Genomic DNA, 21,511 nt, shown 5'->3' on the forward strand with positions numbered 1-21,511 from the left:
AAATTGATATGTGAAATTAAGCGCTAGGTAAACATTCACCATCATCAACAATTCAAGTCAATGGGATGGTGGCAGATAACAAATTTAAAAATTCAAATCAGGCAAAGTGAACATTTTAATCCTATCCCTGTCTCCGGACAGCAGAATGCAAAATCCGCATTGATTAAATCCTTAGACTTCTCCTAATATTCTATAGTTTGGAAAAGGGGGCGCTGGGAAACACCAAGGGAGAAAAACCCTCAAGGGAAAGGTCCGTTTCACAACCGCAGGACATTAGCATGAGCAGGAAGGACTTCTGAGTCTGCTATGGGCTTTCAGGAGCCATTCACTGGGCCTTGCAGCGACTCCTGGGGCTCTTCTAAGAGCTATTCAGTAGGATGTACTCTCGGGTTGATCATCTGTCTCTCAGGGTCAAGAATTTAAGTTCCAGGAGGGCAGGATCATGTTTGACATATTCATGCTACATCCTCAAGGTGAGAATAAAGTAAAATATATTAAAGAAAATTAAAAGAAATCAAAGAAAAGAAAAGAAAAACGTGTAAAAGCTATAAAAAAAAAAAGAACTCTGTTGGAAAAAAAAAATCAAGAAATAGCAACACAGATCTTCTTTACATGCTTTCCACTATAGAAGAATTTAATAAATTTATGAACTCAATAAAAAGAACTCCAAAAATGAGTTGATAAAAGAAAAGACGTGAATGAAGAAACCAAAGTATATCATATAGTCCATCTGATGGTTTTCATAAGCGGGTAATACACATCATACAGTGCAATTTTGTATTAACAATCTAGTGAGTACAGAAGACTTTTATCCACAGTCAACAGATGTTGAGACATTGAACTGAGTCATAGCAATAAATTATTGATGCATGTTTTGGAAGGTGTTCTCAAAAATTGTAACATTTAATTAAACTAGTAAAACTTTCCCTTAAAATTTATAGTTTTATTATTAGATTACTGTTGGGTTTTTAATATTCATCTTTGTTAATTTTATCTTGAATTCACACATGAGGCATTCTGGATCAGAGACAGATTTCTGATTAAATGCCTCACAGTAAATAAGAAGTCTGATGGCCCCTTTTTGCCCCTAATTTTTACCTCTAAGGCAACGCAATAAAAACTGATGGGAATTCTTCCCACACAAACTGCCAGTCTGTGAGTGTGGTGGTTGGTTTTACGTGACAACCTGGCTAGCTGTGCTGCCCAGTTATTCATCGAATGTTAACCCAGGTGTGGCTGTGAAGTTGTTTTTCAACTGGCTTTAAGTAAAGGAGTTTGCCCTTGATAATGTAGGTGGACATCATCCGATCTGATGAAAGGACTTACAAGGTTTCCTTGAGGAAGAAATTCTGTTTCCATTGTAACCTCCACCCTGTGTGAGATACCTGCCGGCAGCCTCACTTAAAGGTTCCTCATTGGCTAGGTGGTCCCTACAATTATGTAAGTCTCATACTGTCTCTTTATTTATATTCTACACGCACACACACACACACACACACACACACACTGCTAGTTCTGGTTTTCTAGTAGCATCCTGACTGAGACCCATTTTGGTACCAAGAGTGGGGTGCTGCTATAACAAATACTGAAAAATATTGAAACGGCAGGTGCCTGGGTGGTTCAGTCATTTAAGTATCTGACTTCAGCTCAGGTCATGATCTCATGATTCATGAGTTCGAGCCCTACATTGGGCTCTCTACTGTCAGAGGAGAGCCTGCTTTGGATCCTCTGTCCCTCCCTCTCTCTGCCCCTCCCCTGCTCACGGTCTCTCTCTCTCTCTCAAAAATAAACATGAAAAATACTGAAATGGCTGTGGTATTGGATAAAAGTTGGAAGATGGAAAAATTATTTTGAGGGCTATAACAGGTAAAGCCCAAATTGCCTTGAAAAGACTGTTGGCAGAAAGACAGATGTTAAAGGCAATTCTTCTGAGAGTTCAGAAAAAAGTAAGGAGTATGATGGAGATGGCTTCTGTTTTTATGGAGAATATATTTATATTTATTAATTATATTATATTTATATATTAATACATGTATTTATGGACAGAATGTTGGACACAGTGGACATCACCTTCTAATATACTATATAATTCATTTGCTTACTATGCTCATTATGTATAGTCTGTCTTCCCAACTAGAATTTAAGCTCCATGAGGGCAGGAATCTGTGTCTACAACGGGGCCTGGTGCCTGGTGGGCACAAAATAAATACTTGTTTAAAATAAACAGAGGAAGCAAATACCTTGCCTTTTCTCAAAAACCAACACCCTTATCAGAACGTGAATTAAAGATGTGAGTTACAGATCATTTAAAAGAAATAAGTTCATACAATTTTTTGAAAGGCAATTGAGAGAGTTGCAAGTTGACTGCAACCTCGAGGATTTGACTTAGAAGAGATAATTACCTAAGAGCAGAAAGATGTTTGCATGAGGATTATTATCACAGTGCCATATGTAATAGTGAAAATTTGAAGCAAAAAGGAATCATTAGGATACTGTCATGTAAGTTATAGTGCTGGGACACCATGTAATATTATAAAACAATTATAAATATGATACCTTGAACCAAGGTAGTGACAACGTAAAGGGTGAGAAAATGTCAGATAATCAAAATTTCTTGGATATTGGTCACATGTTGTGAGAAAAAGAGAACAATCAGAGATGACTCCAAGAGGTTCCCTCTGGGTACCTGTTAGGTAAACTTGACATCAAATGACAAGAGGAAGTTTGTCAGTCGATATTTCAGTTGGAAATATTAGAATTTCAGTATGGACATGTTAAATGTGACATTTCTAGCAGTCATCTGTTGTGGGTTTGATTTTGTTTTCCCAACAGACATATCAAAGTCCCAACCTCTGGTACCTGTGCATGTAATCTTATTTGGAAATAGGATCTTTTCAGAGATAATCAAGTTAACATAAGGTCATTAGGGTGGGCCCTAATCCAAAGTGACTACTGTCATTACAAGAAGTGAAATGCACAGACGCAGAAGGAAAAAAGGAAAAGGCATGGGACAATGGAGACAGCGGTTGGAGTAAACCAAAGAATTTCAGCAGAGGCATGAAATATATTCTCCTCAAGAGCCTTCAGATGGAAAAGTGCAGCCTTACCTTGATTTCAAGCCTATAGCCCCTAGAATCATGAGAAAGTGTTCCTAATGTTCTCAGCCACAATTTTATTACAGCAGCTCTAGAAAACCAGTACAGTGAAGAATAAGAATAAATGAGTATAGATGAGTTTTCCTGTGCCTTTCAGGAAGGTCTTGTCCTTACTCCAGTCCTTTGGTGTGTAAAGAAATCTCTCCAAGGCCCAGTAGCCCTATGTATCTAGGATTTTATCACCTAGAGATGTCTCCAGTGTCCTGAGCTCCATTTATCCTTGGAGACTTTTGGGCATTAACTTTTTGGCCCAGAGACAGAGCACCTGGCTGGCTCAGTCAGTTAAACATCTGACTCTTGATTTGGACTCAGGTCATGATCTCACAATTCTTGGGATTGAGCCCTGCATTGGGGCTGACAGGGCAGAGGAGTCTGCTTGGGACTTTCTCTCTCCCTCTCTCTCCCTGCCCCTCCCCTTCTCTCTCTTTTTCTCAAAATAAATAAATAAACATTTAAAAAAGGTAAGAGAATGTTTATTATCTTTTTGGATCGGAGCAGTTAAGCAGACACATGACTATGGGTGAAACTCTCAGGGTGTATAAAGAGTGTCAGAAGCACCTGGAAATCCAGCCAAGCTTTATCTCTCCACAATTACAAATGACTAATATTGGCAATAAAAGCAAGACTAAGTAAGGTTTAAAAGACTGAAATGATACAAATTATATTCTCTGATCAAAATAGAATTGAGCCAGATATGAGTAACAGAAAGATATGTGGAAAATCCCTAAGTATTTGCAGATTAAAGAACACACATCAAAATAATTTATGGACCAAAGAAGAAATCACAAGTTAACTTAGATAATAGTTTAAACTGAATTAAATAAAAACCAGCATTTCAAATGTGCTTTTCAGTCAAAACAGTGCTCTGAGAAAAATTTACGGCACAAAAGCTTCATGTTATAAAAAGAAGGGTCTCAAATCAATGATCTGAACTTCCACATTAAGAGGAACCTTAACTACCCTTATTGTGGTGATTATTTCACAATATATACATGTATCAAATCATCAGCTTGGATATCTTAAACTTAAATTCCTCAAAAATTTATATGTCAATTATAACTCAAGAAATCCGGGGGAAGAATTCAAAGACAAGAAGAGCAAATTAAACCTTATGTAAATAGAAGGGGACAAATTATAAAAAGAGAACAGAAACAAATGAGAAAATGGACCTATAAATCAATAAAATACAAAGCTGTTTCTAAGAAAAGAAAGTTGAAATATATTCAATCACAATAAACAAGAAAAAAATGGAAATAAGACACAAATTATCATGTCAGGAATGAACAAAGGGGCATTACTACAAACCCTACAGACATTACAGAATAATAATAGCATCAATAACAGGACCCATATCAGAGATACAAGAGAGGACATTGCTAGATAGCCTACATATAGGATAAGAATATGAAAAGAATAATAGGAATAATTATGAAAAAACTATACGCTCATAAAATTTTCAAGTTAGGTGAAATGGGTAAATACTTCAAAATATACACAATACCAAAACTCACTCAAGAAGAAATGGATGATCTCAATAATTCTATATATACTAAAGAAATTTAATCTATAGTTAAACATATTTACCTTAAAAAAAAAATCCATGTCCAAATTGTTTCCCTGGTATATTCAACCAACATTAAGGTAAAAAGTAACAGTTCCTCAAAAATATTACAGAAAATATAAGAGTAAGGAATACTCTCCCACTCATTTTATGATGTCAGCATTAAGCTGATACTAAAACCAAATTTAAAAATTTATAAGAGAGGCACCTGGGTGGGTCAATTGGTTGAGTGTCCGGCTGTTGGTTTTGGCTGAGATCATGTTCTCACAGTTTGTGGAATCGAGCCCAACGTTGGGCTCTGTGCTGACATTGCAGAGCCTGCTTGGGATTCTCTCTCTCCCTGTCTCTCTCAGCCCTTCCCCTGTTCACATGCACTCTCTCTCTCTTTTTCTCAAAATACGTAAACTTTTAAAAAGTTATAAGAAAGAAATCTACATCTCAATATACCTGATGGATATAAATGCAAAAATCATTAATAAGATTTTAGCAGTCGAATCCAACATTACACAAACAGAGAAATACATCATGAAATAGTTCAATATTTAAGAACCAATATTTCTGCACTGGGATGCAATAAATGGGAAAGAATGTTTCTCCCAAACTTGGGAGAAGAAAAGAAAAAATTTCAAACTAAGTTCAAATTCATAAATTTCTCTTTAATACACTGGATAACTGAAGATACAGAGCAGACAACTCACCCCAAATTGAAGGAGAGATTGACACCTTCAGAGAGAGGGATTTGTAACTTGCTTACCTGGGATGGTTGTGATCACACACTGGCAGCAATGAAGGATGTAGACAATAATTGGAAATATGCCATTTTAGGGTTGTTACACTAGATGAAAAGTGGTAAAATAGTATTTAAAAGCAGACTATGATGAACTGACAACCATCTTTAAAAAATAATATATAAGTCAATAGGGGAGATAAGAAGGAATCATAAAAACTTTCCAATTAACCCAAGAAAAGGAAGAAAGGTTGGGAATAAGTAAACAAAGAAGCGAGGAAGAAGTAGAAAACTTCTTCCTACTTCCGGTCTACACAAGATGACATAGACTCGTTACCCAATGCTTTCCTGCCAGAGCGTGGAAATAGTGCAAGAAGCAACTAAAGGAAAGTTCTAGAAAGGGAAAAGTTAAAACAGTCGGGCTAAGGACCCAAGGACTGGAGGGATGACAGAGAAGCAAGGTATCTTAGGACCCCCACACCCCCCCCAGACACATAACAGAAGAAGTGGCCATGCCCAGAATTCTCCAGCTCCAGGCTGATGATAGAAGGGATCCATATAGGGTCGTTTATCCCTGGGCTGTGTAGGAGTCTTGAGAGACCCCAGCAGAGAATGGAACTACAGCTGCAGACTGGTAGAGAGCCACATATCCCACAAAGTATCTGTAGTGAGAACTATCAAAATGAAGAACTCTCAAAACTCAACAGTCACAAAAATCCAATTAGAAAATGGGCAAAACATGTGAGGAGACATTTTACTGAAGAAGATGTATAGACGCCAAACAAGCACAGGCAGAGATGCTCTGCATCATTAGCCATCAGGGAATGCAAACGAAAACACGATGAGATCCCTACACACCTATCGAAATGGATAAAAGAAACAATAGTGACATCAGCGAACGCTGGCAAGGATGCAGAGAAACTGGGTCATTCGTGCATCGCCGGGAGTATGGGAAGTGCTACAACGAGGAAAGAAAACCGTTGGGCGGTTGCTTTTCAAACACGAAACTACCACACAGCCCAGCAGTTGCACTCTTGGGGATTTATTCCAGAAAAATGAAAACTTACATTCCCACAAAGACTTGTCCGTGAATGTTCAGAGCAGCTTTGTTAGACCAGATAAGAACCGACAAGAACCCAGATGTATTCAATGGGTGAAGAGCTAAACAAACTTCAGCATGTGCATCGTGGCTTGGACCACCACGCCGCAGGAGAGTGGAATGAGCCATTGGCACACCATGTAGACGAACCTGATGGACCTCAACGGAATTAGACTCACTGAAAAAAAGCCAACCTCGAAAGGCTACAATGCCATGTGACTCCATTTATGTAGCTTTCTTGAAATGACAATATTCCGGAAATGAGGCCAGATTAACAGTTGCCAAAGATTAGGGACAGGGTGGGAAAACAGAAGAAATGTGAGTGTGATTGTAAAAGGGCACATGAGAGGCATCCATGTAGATGCGGCATAGTTCAGTGTCTTCACTGTGATGTCTTCACTGTGATATAAACTGCCCATAAGATAAAATTGTATACAAGGAGTATGCAAACAAAAATGGATACAAGGGGTGTGTGTGTGTGTGATGTGATGGTGTGGATACACAAACTACACATGATAAAATCGCATACAAGGAATATGCAAACAAAAATTGCATATAAGGTGTGTGTGTGTGTGTGTGTGTGTGTGTGTGTATGTGTATGTTTCACACAGGAAAATGAGTGCAATAAAAACTAGGAGAATCTGAATAAGATTAGTAGATTGTGTCACTATCAATGTAAATACTTTGCGAGATTGTACTACAGTTTTGCAAAAAAAACTCTCCTGTTTGGGGGCACCTGGGTGGCTCAGTCAGTTAAATGTCCGACTACTGGTTTTGGCTCAGGTCGTGATCTGATGGTGTGTGAGTTCGAGCCCCACATCGGGCTCTGTGCTGGCAGTGCACAGCCTTCTTGGCATCCCCCCCCCTCCACCCCTCCCCCCGCATGCATACACTTGTTCTCTCTCTCAAAATAAATAAATAAATATTATAAAATAATTTTTTAAAACTCTCCTGTTTTAAAAGACAGAGGTTATAATACTTTATAACTAAAGGGATTCACCCCAGAAATGCGATACTGTTTCAACATTTAAGTCTTACCAAATATTAGCAACACTGAAATACCAATATAGCACACCAACGGTGCACAATTTATCAACAGACCAAAAGAAAGATGTCATGATTATCTCAATAGATGCACAAAAAAGCATTTAACATCCTCTTATAATAAAAACATTCAGAAAAAGAACAGAGGAGAAATCCCTTAATTCGAAAAAGGGCACAGACACAAAATCTAACAACAGCAACAATTAGAACCAAGTGAATGTAGAATGATGGTCGGTTACAAAATACAAGGTCAGCATACAAAAATCACTTTTATTTCTATAAACAATCAATGAACAACTGGGAATATTAATTTAGAGTACCATTTACAATAGCTCCACTCCAAACAGAGTATTTAGGTTAAAAGCCTAGAAAAATTATGTGTGGGACCTGTATTGTGAAAACTAAAACAAACAAACAAACAAATGCTATTGTCAGGGAACAAAGGCCTTGAACCTGGAGGGAAAGGCCATGTTCACACATGGGAAAACTTGACACAGAGCGTCAGCTCTCTGCAAAGTGATCTGCGGCCTCATTGCAATTGCCATCAAAATCCAAATGGATTTTTCGTAGATATTTACAAGCTGATTCTAAAGCAAGGGTGGAAACGTTAAGGAACTAGAATGGCTAAAACATTTTATTTTATTTTATTTTATTTTATTTTATTTTATTTTACTTTATTTTATTTGTTTATTTTTTATTGAAAAATTTTAATGTTAATTTACTTTTGAGAGAGAGTGAGAGACAGCATGGGCAGGGGAGGGGCAGAGAGAGAAGAGGGAGACACAGAATCCAAAGCAGGTTCCAGGCTCCGAGCTGTCAGCACAGAGCCCGACGCGGGCTTGAACTCACAAACCGTGAGACCATGACCTGAGCCAAAATCGGACACTTAACCGACTGAGCCACCCAGGCGCCCCTAAAACATTTTTAAAAAGAGCAAAATGGGAGGCTCGCATTACCTGATATTCAGATGTACTCTAAAGCTGCAATCATCGAAGCAGCGTAGAATTGGTAAAAACATCAACACATAGACCCGTGGAGAAGAATGGAGAGTATAAATAGCCCCACTTAAATATATTCTATTGATTTTGACTATGGCGCCAAGACAAGTCAGTGGAGAAAGGATACTTTCGCCCAATGGTGCGGGGACAATGGGACATCCACATAAAAAGAGATGAAACTCAACGTGAATCTTACACTTCATACAAATTATCTCAGAATGGATCACAGGTCTAACTATAGAGCACAAAGCGATATCACTTTCAAAATAAAGCATAAAAGAAACTCTTTACAACCATAGGGTAGGCAAAGAGTTTTCATCCGACCCCTAACACAGGTTACATAAAAGAAAATAATCTGTAGATTGAATTCATCAACATTCAAAATTAAAAACTTTTGCGTTGCAAAGAATGCCATAAAGAGAGCCTGAGAATAAAGTTGCACTCGGGGAGAAATTACCTGCAAGTTACGTAGTAAATCCAAATTTCTGTTTAACCTTTGGGACTGTGTGGGCTGGGGCTTTTTAATTTGTGGTGCTTTATATTTCGACAGAAAGACATCTTTCCAAGTGGCGGTGTTTTGATTCTTCCATGTACCCGCATCATTGTACCACCAAATTTTCACAACAGTCTTCATTGCAGGTTTCAGATGGCAAAAATCACTGTTTTATTTTATTTTCAAAAATTGCAGTCAGCCCCTCTGCGTCTAGCGATGTGATAAAGCTGAAATAGAATGGGCATCATTGGATGGGCTTTTGTCACTAATGCTGTGGGAAATGACTGGAAAAAATAAGCATCATTCGAGACAGATGCATTCATGTTTTGAGGCAATAAAGTGTAACAAAACCCGGAAATGGACACTCATAACAAAACCTGAGGGAATCCCAGCAATTTGGTCCCTTTCTTCCCTAAGAAATAACTTTCGTTGTTGGCTGTTATTTGAAGATACGTGTTTTTTCCCCCTTCCCTTCCTATTTGATTTGGTTGAAGCCACTGCAGTGTTTTACCAGGTGAAAGATAGGTATTTCAAGAAATGACCCACATCAGTATTATATCTATTACCTCATAATATGGCTATTGGAGTCCTGATGTGCACACTCTAAAGAGATCACTGGGAAGATTTCTGCTGGTCCCAGAAATATGAGTGGACCAAAAGCTATCCACAGGAAACTGGCAATCTAAGACATGTAGACACAGGAGGCAACAGATGTCTTTATTTTTAAATGAAATCTCTTCTTTATCTGTCCTCTTAAGCGAAACTCAGAACGCTTCTACAAAGCGATGGTTCGGTTAAAACCTTCATTTAGCCTGGCGGCATCACCACGTTGGAGGCCATTGTGCCGTTGGGTTTGCGTCAGATGAGGCGATGACGCCGTCTCGTGAGAAGTTGGGAACTTTCAGGCTATGACTTTGATTAGCTGCTGGAGTATCTGTTGGCTGCTGTAAGTGTCCCTGCAACTCCAAAATTAATATATATTCTTGCGACAAGCAAAGTGTGGGGATGTGTGCTTGTGGAAACTTACGATTCCTCCAATGCAGTAGAGATGGAATTTCACCAGTGAGAACCTGTTGCAGTAGCATTCGTTAATAGAACATGGAGCTAGAAGATACTATGGGATCCGCAGATTTTAAGGTAGGCTGCTAGAAATGGTTGGCAGAGATGACGCTTCAAGTTGGTTAAAGTTGGGACTTAAAAATGAAGGCAATTTTGGGGTGCCTGGGTGGCACAGTCGGCTTAGCATCAGACTCTTGGTTTCGGCTCAGGTCATGATCTCACAGGTTCACGAGTTCGAGCTCCGAGTCAGGGTCTGTGCTGACAGCGTAGAGTCTGCTTGTGATTGTCTCTCTCTCTCTCTCTCTCTGGCCCTCCCCTGTTCTCTCTCACTCTCTCTCTCTCAAAATAAATAAACCATTTAAAAAAAAATGAAGGCAATTTTGAGTCGATTCCATCTCTTTAAAACATGAGGGTAAATAACAGCTCATATGGAACATCCTTTACCGGTAATTATTACAGTCTTTGGGTTTTCTATTCTTTTTTTTTTTTTTTTTTGAGAGACACAGAGAGAGGACCGTGGGCTTGCATGCAAGTGACTGAGCAGAGGAGGGGCAGAGGGGGAGGGGGAGGGAGAATTTTAAGCAGGTTTCACACCCAGAGCGGAGCTGGATGCGGGTCTCGATCTCAAGACCATGAGATCATGACCCGAGCCAAAATCTAGAGTTGGGTGCTTAACCTACTGAGCCACCCAGGCACCCCTGAGACTTCTATTCTTTGGTTCCACACCAGCCTGAATGAGAGGGAGGAATAGTGGGGCCCACAATAAAGGGCCATATTCAGCACTGTGACTCAAATAGGCTCCCACCGGCCCCACGGACACGCAGTCCTGAGCAAGAAAGTCTGCTCACTTTATCTCTCGTTGTTCATCGCCGTTACCTTCCCGGCACACTGTTTAACCTTGGCCTCCTTTTCCTTCTGTTTTTAAAAGAAGTGCTTCTGTCTTCCCAAGAAGAGCTAGGACTGAAAGTTCCTGGTAGAGAGACAGTTTAAAGATCTCCTGGCTTCAAACACCAGCTGTATGTGCATTGAATTATGAATTCCAAAATTAACTAACTCCAGAACTGGCTGGTTGACTAACTAGCCTCTGGACCCTCTGAGTACTCCCTGGAGTCCAAATGCTTCCAGAAATAGGTGGTTGTGTCAGTATCTGGGGCAGGTGTGTGCCATTCTTCTGCCATTTTGACAGTCTTGTTTATTTCATATCAGCCAGACACCTGATCTTGACCCTAAGTTGTCCTTGCAATTTGGAAGTCAAAAAAGCTATTTACCTTACAAAGAAGGAAGAAGTTACTGGTTTAAACTGTAACAGCCACCCACAAATTATTTTTAAAGCTATGCACACATCATTGTTATTCAGATTCTTGGTCTAAATAACTATTAGATTTTCCCCTTAGGAATCATAAAAAACAACCTCTGTGTTTGAAGTTTTCTTACATCTCAATTATGGCAATATCTTATTTCCTTTCCTTTGTAAAGACCTAATTATTAAAAACTTCAAGAGGAAAATGTATTTCTAAAAATCAAAAACATAACATTTAAAACTATATTTCCCTGTAAAGATGCATGAGGATTTCTTTTCTCTTTGACTCACTTAATAAAGTCCTTTGACAATGATTTCGGCCACGTTTCTGCCTCGCCTTCCTGTCAATCCAGAAAAATAACCCTCGAATAAGGACATTACTTAGCACGTTATGAACAGCCAGTGTAGGGGGTGCTTTTTCTAAAGTATGTTTCTTTTTGTTTTTAAAGTAATATGTAGATGTAGTAAAAAAGAAAAAGCAATTCCAAAAATACGTTAAGTAACTACATTAAAAAATAAACATCCTCTTTTTCTATTTCCAATTCCCACTTAGATGATTCCTTCATAATGCTGACATCTTATTCTTTATTATTCTGGTGGTTAACACCATAATTTACATTAGATGCTGTCATGCACTGTGTCCCCCTCACAATTTCTATGTTAAATCCCTAACCCCCAATGTTGACTCTGTTTGGAGGCAGGATCTAGAAATTCTAAGCTGTCCCTAATTCCTTCACCTGCAAAGTTAGTGGGCTATTCCTTCACGTTTTTATTTAGTTATTATAATTTCCATTGCCTTCTCATCTGCCCATGGGCTCTTACAAAAAATTAAAGAAGGCAACATCAGACCTCACAGTTAGAACTGTATAGTTTTGTTTATTTCAAAACCAGATGGTTTGAACTGGTGGAAAAAAATATGAGCCTATTTCTCTAAATCTGTGCCCCTTGAAAAAGAATGTTTAAAACATCAAGGTCAAATTGATTTCTTTTCCTACATGTCATTAGTTGTTTAAGGCATGCCATTTTTCATTTTATGGAAAGTACCTCCATGGCACTTAATACACATCAGCACCGTTCTAAGAAGTGTACATGTGTTAACTCATGAAAGGCTGTTATTAACCCCGTCTTACAGATGAAAAACCAAGAGACACAGAGAAGATAAGTCACTGATCTAAGATCACACAGCTAACCCCTAGAGCTAGAATTCCTGCGACTGGCTTTCAAGTCTGAGCTTTTATCCATCATGCTAATATCAGGACCATTCTTCTTTCAATGGCTTTTTGTAGAGTGTGGAGACAGGGAAGCTGGAAGGCTCCTTGAAAATCTGCTTTTTGCTTCCTTTCCTGCTTCTATTCTTGCCAGGACCTGCACTTCTGCCCTACATACGCCTTAATGTCCCCCTTGTAAGGGACAAGGAGTTGATGATTTGCTTGGAGTCTTCAGCATAATAGATAATATCTGAGGAGTGACCGGGCGAGGTCATCATGTGCTACTCCAGACCAGCACCGGAGCTAGACATATGGACGCCGAGACTTCCTGGGATCCAGGGAATAAGTGACTTATCAGGACCTCAAGCAGAGGTGAAATTCATGCTCCTTTTCCTTTCCGAGCCTCCCAGATGCTCCTTCTGTATCTCTCTCTCTCTCTCTACGTCTTCCATAATCTCTGCTCTCACTTCCTACTGGCTCACGTTTGATTTCTATCCTGCACAAAGCCAAGGACCCTCTTAGCTGTTTCTGGGGGGCCCCTCTGGGCCTTCGGACCCAGCCTGCCCGCATCAGTTTCAAGTTGCTTTACATTCTTTTTGTGAACCAAAGAACATTGGTATTTCCACTAGTTCACTAAGGTTTTCTGGATTCTTAATTAGAATAATGAGACTCTATGAATCCAGGGATCACTTAAAGGCAATCCCATCACAGCCTGCAGACTTGCTTTTCCAGTTCAGACTGAAAGACAATGCAGGTATCCAAGAGAAAGTAGAATTAAACCCACATCATTGAAAAACTGGTGTCCAGCAAACCTAGAAAGCATTCAGACCAAGAATTCTCCAGACTCCCAAACGTAAGCCATACGGGGTACGATTGCTGGGTTTTGACACATCATCCTGAAACGCTCTTCTTTGCGAAGAATACTGTGCTGGCTATCTTCCACATCCCCTGGGATTCTCACTCACTCCGTCCAGCTCTCAGTCCTGAGAGGCTGATCCTAACGGACTATATCTACAAGCCTCTTAGTCCTCCTACCAGACACTAGGGTCACCCGATGGGAGATGCCCACAACGGATGGGGCAAGGGAACGTAAAGTGAGGTGTGTTCTTTCTTCCAAGGTCCCCTTTCTAATGGACCACAGGTTGGCTGCCTGATGGATGCAGAAGGGAAACATGCATTTTTTTGAACTGACACTTCTCCAAGCTACAATTCAAGGGTCTTTCATAAAACTGTAGCTTCTGAATACCGCAAGGAGTTTGAGAGACCCAAGCACTGAGTGTACAAAACTACACATTCATTCTTCTCACAGATATTCAAGTGGGTAGTGTGTCCGCTCTTCATTACCCTCATCCGATCAGGAACGAACAAAGGGGCCTATCACTGTGCAAGTTGGTGACTGGGAGGGACATACATTTCAACGAAGCATTAATAAAATATGTATGTGTCCTCACATTAGCCTTTGATTTGGTACATCCAACTTTTTAAGCCAGAAATCAGATTTTTTTCCCTCTTTTTAATTAAACTGTAGAAATGGGCCAAAGTTTTATCTAAACTATAGTAGACAGTACAGCTCACATTAATCGTTATAAAATCAAGTGTATTGAGTTATAATTTACAAAAGTAAAGTTCTCCTTTCGTGTACAGTTTTATGAGTTCTTAAAAAATGAAAATAACCTCATAACCACCACCACAATCAATACAGAACATTTCTTTACTCCTAAAAGTTTTCTTGTGTCCATTTGTGGTGACCCTTTACTGCAGCCCCAAAACCTTGGGAAACACTGGTCTATTTCTATAATTCAATTTTTACAGAATGGCATAGAACAAGTAGGCTCTTGGGTCTGGCTCCTTTCACTTAGCAAATGCATGTAAGACTCATCCATATTGTAGAGATTAGTAGTTTGTTCTTATTCACTACTGGCTCGTATTTCATTTTATAGATGCTCCACTGTTTAGGTATCCATTCATCAATTAAAAGATATTTGGATCATCTGTTCAAGTGATTATAATTCTGCTCTAGACGTTTATGGACAGGTATTTGTGTGAACCTAAGTTCCCTTTCCTTAGGGATAAGCTCTAGGGGTGGGATTTCTGGACTATAAGGTAATTTTGCGCCTAACTTCATAAGAAATCATCGAACTGTTTTCTAGAGTGGCTACAGATTTCCACTGGTAACGTGTGAAAGTTGTGAATTTTCAGTTTGTTCAGGTTTTTCTTATTGTAACGTTGGAGATGACAACAAGCGTCTTATACCTGGGGCTGAAACCAGAAATCTAATTATAATTTTGGATTTTCTATCTCTTCTTTCAGTCTCTGGGTCTATTCTTTTTGTGTTTTTTAACCCTGTTATCAGATGCATATGCATTTTGGATCATTATGTCTTTTGGGTACATTGACTCTTTTATCATTATGTATTGTCCTTCTTGACACCCAGAAATCTTTTTGCTGAAGTTTACTTCATAGGATATTAAGATAACCACATGTTCTTTTTATTAGTGTCAACATGGAATGACTTCTTCATGTCTTTTTACTTTAACCTATCTATAGCCTTATATTTAAAGTAGATACCTGAAGGCAACACAGAGTTGACTACTTCTTTTTTATTCAGTCTGAGAATGTCTGTCTTTCATTAGTATGTTTAGTCCATTTACATTAAAAAAATTTTTTTAATGTTTATTTATTTTTGAAGGAGAGAGAGGGACAGAGCGTGAGCAGGGGAGAAGCAGAGAGAAAAGGAGACACAGAATCCAAAGCAGGCTCCAGGCTCCGAGCCATCAGTATAGAGTCCGACACGGGGCTCGAACCCACCAACCGTGAGATCATGACCTGAGCCGAAGTCGGACGCTTAACTGACTGAGCCACCCAGGTGCCCCAGTCCATTTACATTTAGTGTAGTTATTAATATGTTGGGACACTAATCTACCAATTTACACTTGTGTAGTTACGGGTTCCTCCTGGTGCTTCAAAATGGCAGGTATTGCCCTCTGGCTGGCATAGCCTGGTCCATGCATCTTCAGCGGACTCTGTGCACCTGAGTGTGAGGGGTGGCGTGTCGGTTGGTTCTGACCTTCTCCCTCTTGCAGCCCATCTCTGCTTTGAGCCTTTGGTGGTTCTCGTTTAAGGGAGGGTTTCCTGCCTTTCTCCTGGTATTGGATATGGGATCCTGAACCCAGCAGTTTCCAGCCTCTCCCTCAGAGCAGGTGGCTTTTTTCCTTCATGCCCCCACGAGCCACAGCGAGCCTTCACCTGTACCCGGAGACAGCACGCGTTTTGCATTGCCCCGAGAAGGAGGCTCACGTCCCCTAAGGAGGAAGAATCGGGTGGGTCTCGATGCCTCTCCCAGGGTGCTCAGTCCTCTTCTCCGGGCCTACACCGTCGGGGAGCTGATCGTCCCCTCCCCGCTCTGCTGGGTGCCCCTCACAAGCACCTGGTGGGCATCTAAGAAAAGATGCCTGCCAGCAGGTACAGGCCTCCCGGCCTCTCCGACTTCCCACTCCCTGTCACACCAGCCCACACAAGGCCTCTAGAAACACTTTACTCTTTTAAGTGACTTCTTCGTACCCACTCGTGTGACGCCTAGAACCTCCTGTTCCTTGGTTCTGCTGCAGGTGGTGAGCAAGCACCCCACTCGCCTGTCTTTCCTTGGATTGAAGGCCGCAAGGGTCTCCTCGTGACCTCACCTCGCTGATGGTTTCAAGAGAAGTTATGATTTGATAGTTTGTCTGTCTTTCTCTTGTTGCTAGGGTCACAGCTTTCTAAGTCTCACCACACCTTTCTCCCCCCATAAGCCCTTCTTTGTACTTGTGTATTAGACTATGGCACAAGGCAGTAAGGTGCGTGAATTCAAGTGTAGAGCTTGATATGTATACATAGATATATGTATGCACATCTACATGGTCCTACCGATATTAGGGCGTAGAACCTTCCAGCACTCTTTTACCCTTTCTCAGCCAATAACCACCCCCCCCCCCGAGATACCCACTCTTCAGATTTCAAAGGTCAGATACCAGCTTTGTCTGTTACTGACTCCTTATAAGTGGCATCTCCAGTTTATATGTTTTGGCAGCGAGATTCTTTCATCCCACATCACGTCTGTGAGATTCACCTGTTTGTTGCAGATTTCGGTAGTTTTGTTCTTTTTTTTTTTTAATGTTTATTTATTTTTGAGAGAGACAGAAAGAGAGCAAGCACACACGTGCCACAGCAGGGTAGCGACAGAGAGACAGAGGGAGAGAGAGAATCCCAAGCAGGCTCCGCAATGACAGTGCAGAGCCTGACACGGGGCTCGAATCCATGACCTGTGAGATCGTGTCCTGAGCTGAAACCAAGAGTCAGACGTTTAACCAACTGAGCCACCCAGGTGCCCCTGTTCCTTTTTGCATGGTGTAATATCTCCTCACATAAATATATCATGATTTATTTTTCTTTCTTCTGTTGGTAGACGTCGGGCTGCTTTCACTTCCTGGTTACCATAAACAGAGCCGATGGGGACAAACTTCCACGTGCCCAGTGGAATAACCACATCTTTCTCTTGGAATGCACACCCGGGAACAGGTTACCTCGGTTGAAAGTAGGTGCGTGTTTCGTGTTAGTTTGTACTGCCTACCATTTTGCCAAAGTTTTGGTAACAACGTGTCGTCCCACCAGAATGCACAAGAACGTCGCCTGCGCCAACCGTCACCGAGCTGGCTACCACGGTAGCATCTCGTCGCTGGGCTCCTTTGCATTTTCAAGATGACGAAGGACAGCAAACACCTGACTGTGTGCTCGTCGAGATGTTTTTCTCCTGAAGTGCCTTTGTTGGATAGATGGATTACCAACACATTGCCCCAGTCCGCGCCACGGCTTTTGACTCTATTAATGGTGTCTTTTGTTACATAAGAGCTCTTAATGTCAATGAAGTGCAATTTGTCAACCTTTTTTTGATAGTTAAAGCTTTCTTTGTGTGTCCTGTTTAAAAGATTTTTTTCTTACCTTAAAGTAATAAAAGTATTTTTTCTTTATGTTTTCTTCTTGAAGTTTTGTTTTTCTCCCTCAAGGATTTCAGTCTATCTTTACCACACTTGTTGTGGCTGACACCCTTTTATTCCAAGCAGAAGGGTGATGTTTACCACAGGTAGCCCCTGAATTGCATAAAACACTGTTTTCATGCAGGGGTGTTTGCCCTGTGATTGGTCACATGCTCTGTGACACAAAAGTTAAGGCTATTCTTCTAGAAAGTTTGGAAATTTCATTGTTTTACTAAGTCACTAGCAATTTTTTTTTAATTAGAGTATAAGCTTCATTTCTAATTCACCATATATTCAATGACTTGTAGAAACCAATCTTTAAATTTTTATTCTTTTAAGTTATTGCAAACTATGGAGGCAAGTAACATGACTAAATTTCCATATCAAATGGAAAATTAGTCCCAAACATCTGTGAGGTCTGAATGCATGATATTGGATGGCGAACATCTCAGTGACTAAATTTTTTACATTCCTAGTAGACATTCAGTGCATCTAAGTTGACTATAAAATACAATGATACGCTGTGGCTGGGGGAAAAAAAGAAAGAAAGACAAAAGGAAACTAACTTAGATGTATAAATGGAACAAAGTGTAGAGATCATAGGAAGGAGATTCGGCACGTATCCCGGGCCGAGTCTATCACATCCAGAATACGGCTTGCGATCCGGAAATCTCATCTGAAAAAGGATCTGGAGAGATGATTGGAGAGTTTAGAAGGGAGGGTGTCTAGGGGCCCTGGGTGGCTCAGTCGGTTAAGTGTCCGACTCTTGGTTTTGGCTCAGGTCATGATCTCACGGCTTCATGAGTTGGCGCTCTGAGTTGGGCTCTGGGCCGAGAGAGCACGGAGCCTGCTTGGGATTCTCTGTCTCCCTCTCTCTCTGCCCCTCCCCTGTGTGCACTGTCTCTGTCTCTCTCAATTAATCCATGAGGAAGGGCCTGGGGGTCTCCACCCGTGGAACCGGCCACTGCGGTGGGGGACGCTCTCCCACGGAGACTGCAGCACAGGACGGATGAGTCTGTGAAGGATTTTGGTGAAAGGATCCCTGCATGGTGAGGTTCTTCTTTTCCTTCTTCAGGGTAGAAACAAAGACTCCAAGGCAGTATCTCAGGCTCTTTTCTTGAAGAAGGGCTAGAAACTATAGGACAACTGGGGATGCGGAGGAAAGGAGCAAAAGAGAGCCGCTATCCATTGGAAGGGAGACGGAGGCCATGTGGAGAGTGGCGGGCAGAAGGAAGGAGCAGGAGGAAGCTTCCAGACAGAGGGCTGCGAGCCGAGGGGCAGAGCCCCGAGCAGGTGCTGCCCGGTGACCCCCCACCAAGGACCCTGGGGCCTTCAAGAGCCGTCTGTGCTGCGAGCAGGACCGCTTCCCCCTGAGGAAGCCGGCATAAACAGGAAGATGCCCGCAAGGCAGAGGACGGGACCGGGCTGGAGAGGCACCTGCACTGGGTACCTGGGCGGGAGGGATGCTGGTGGCCTTTCCTGTGCCGGGCACTGCACCCCGCGGTTAACCCTCACTTGCCGTGCCGCGCCCCGGGCTCTCAGAGAGCCAGGCTTTCCTCCTCAGAGCCACTTCCCGACATGCACCCTTGGGTGCTTAATGATGGCACGGTGAGCAACGAGGGCTTTTGCTCGGCTCGGAGGCTGTGCTTTGGGCTGTGTCAGATGAAGCCCCCGGAAAGCTGTGGATGGGAATGTTCCTGAGAGCGGGTCTGAAGCCACCACATTCCAAGCCCCAGGAGGGGGGCTCATCCGCTTCAACAGTGTAGCCAAGTCACGTGCGGGGCAATCGCTCCTTCAGCCTGAACGTGGCGTCGGTGTTTCGTGCTCATGCTTTTGCACAACCCCTGTGTCCTTCCAAGTAAGAAACAGGACCACCGAGGGGTTTTTATTTCTCCCTGCTCTCCCTCTCGAATGAAGTGCCTCGTATGAGACAAATCGTTGCATCACCAAGGAGTGACAGCCTGACAGCCTACTTGGGTCTTAATGGGCACGACAGCCAGCAAATCAGAAATCGTGGCACCGCATCTGTAGGAACAGCAATTTGCGCTCAGTTGAATAAGCGGGAAACTCAGAAAATCCCGGGGAAGGAGAAGGAGCAAAATCAAACGGATACATTTCTATCCATCCGGCCCTGCCCGAAAGTAATTGACAAGTTGAAGGGCGCTGTTCAGAAGTTTCCCGGGTCCTTACTTAAACCCTACTTCTTGACACACCCAAGGGTTTAAAAATCAGACCAATAAAAGGCAAGCTAACAAAGCTTTCCATTTTCTTCTTACGAGACTTGGAGGATATACTGCCCATCTAATTATTTTATGTTAGACTCGGAGGGAGTTTCTGACTGGGTATTTATCCAGAGGATGGAATAAAATTTAGATCAACCAAGAGAACGGCTTTTAAAAGTTACAGTGTGGTTCATGAGCTTAGATTTTCTGTTTTGTACACCTCAAGGGCTTGTTGGGGCTTTTTTCCCTCTTTTTATTATTTTCAGAAACCAGCCTTCATATTTCTAGTAGGTAGTAGTTAGAGGAGGTATTTTCCCAAAGCTTTCATCGCTTTTTTCCCCCCGTTTTCCCGTGAAATGACAAATGTTGAAAGCCTAGTGATTAGGAAATTTACTACTGTTCACAGTAATCACATCACATCACTGATTAAGAAGCTAATCCCCGGGGCGCCTGGGTGGCTCAGTTGGTTGAGCATCTGACTTCAGCTCAGGTCATGATCTCACAGTTCATGGGTTCGAGCCCCTCATAGGGCTCTGTGCTGACAGCTCAGAGCCTGGAGCCTGCTTTGGATTCTGTGTCCCTCTCTCCCTCTGCCCCTCCTCCAGCTCATGTTCTGTTTCCCTCTCTCAAAAATAAATAAACGTTAAGAAATTAAAAAAAAAAAAAGAAGAAGAAGCTAAACCTCACACTTCCAGGACTCTCTGGCCAGTGGGAAAAGCACTGAGGTGACTGGGAGGGAGGTGGCTTCTCCGTGCTGTGGTCTGTGCTGGTTTAAGTGGACAGCAGGCTGCACACACAGCCGAGGTGGTGGTGTTTGTTTGTTTGTTTGTTTTTGGCTAATGTTTAATAGCCAGAAATGCAGCAAAACTGGTTTCAGAGCAAGAGGAGCCTTCCAGGCCAACTCAAACTCAGGTTTGCCAGAAGAAACCGTGACAGCAACTCAGAGGCAAGCAGGTGCACCAGAACTGAAGTTCTTAGAAAGGAGGAAGATTCCAGATCCCACACCGGGCTACTGAAAGCCCATCTCCATCACCAGAAGTTTGGGCACGCCTCCTGCACAGCAACGGGGTGTCCTAGCAAGTTGGATACCCAGTCAGAGAAGAGCAGAGAAATTCTCTCTCTCTCTCTCTCTCTCTCTGTCTCTCTCTCCCTCCGTCTTTATTAGAAATAATGAAGAATTCCTATTTAGGATAGAGAAAATTGTCCGGGAACAAGCCCCAAAACATGTTTCAAATGTGGCAATGATGCCAAAAAGACTAGTCAAGGGAAGCTCGGGATTCAACAAAAAACAGGCTGTCAAGTGTATGCCCCCAAAGCACAGAGCTGTTCCTCACGACGAGCCCTAACATCTCACACACCGCCATGGAAGAAAAAGCCACAGACACCCAGGAGTTCAGTGAGTCTGGTATGTACCCCAGGCGCAGGAGGCACGGTGATCGCCTCCCAGAGGCCACCGTACACCGTCCCCGCCTCCCCGCCATGGATGATAAGAGGTCATCGCTTCCCACGGATGACGGAAGGCCCTGCCAGTTTTCCTCAAATGCATGACTGTTATTCACTGGTGCTGATTCATGTGAGAATAAATGAGACCTTAAAAAAATCCTGCAACTCATTTTGATTGGCTTTGAAAGAGAAC

This window comes from Lynx canadensis, chromosome D3 (genome assembly GCF_007474595.2).
Source record: "Lynx canadensis isolate LIC74 chromosome D3, mLynCan4.pri.v2, whole genome shotgun sequence".
Taxonomy (NCBI): Eukaryota; Metazoa; Chordata; class Mammalia; order Carnivora; family Felidae; genus Lynx; species Lynx canadensis.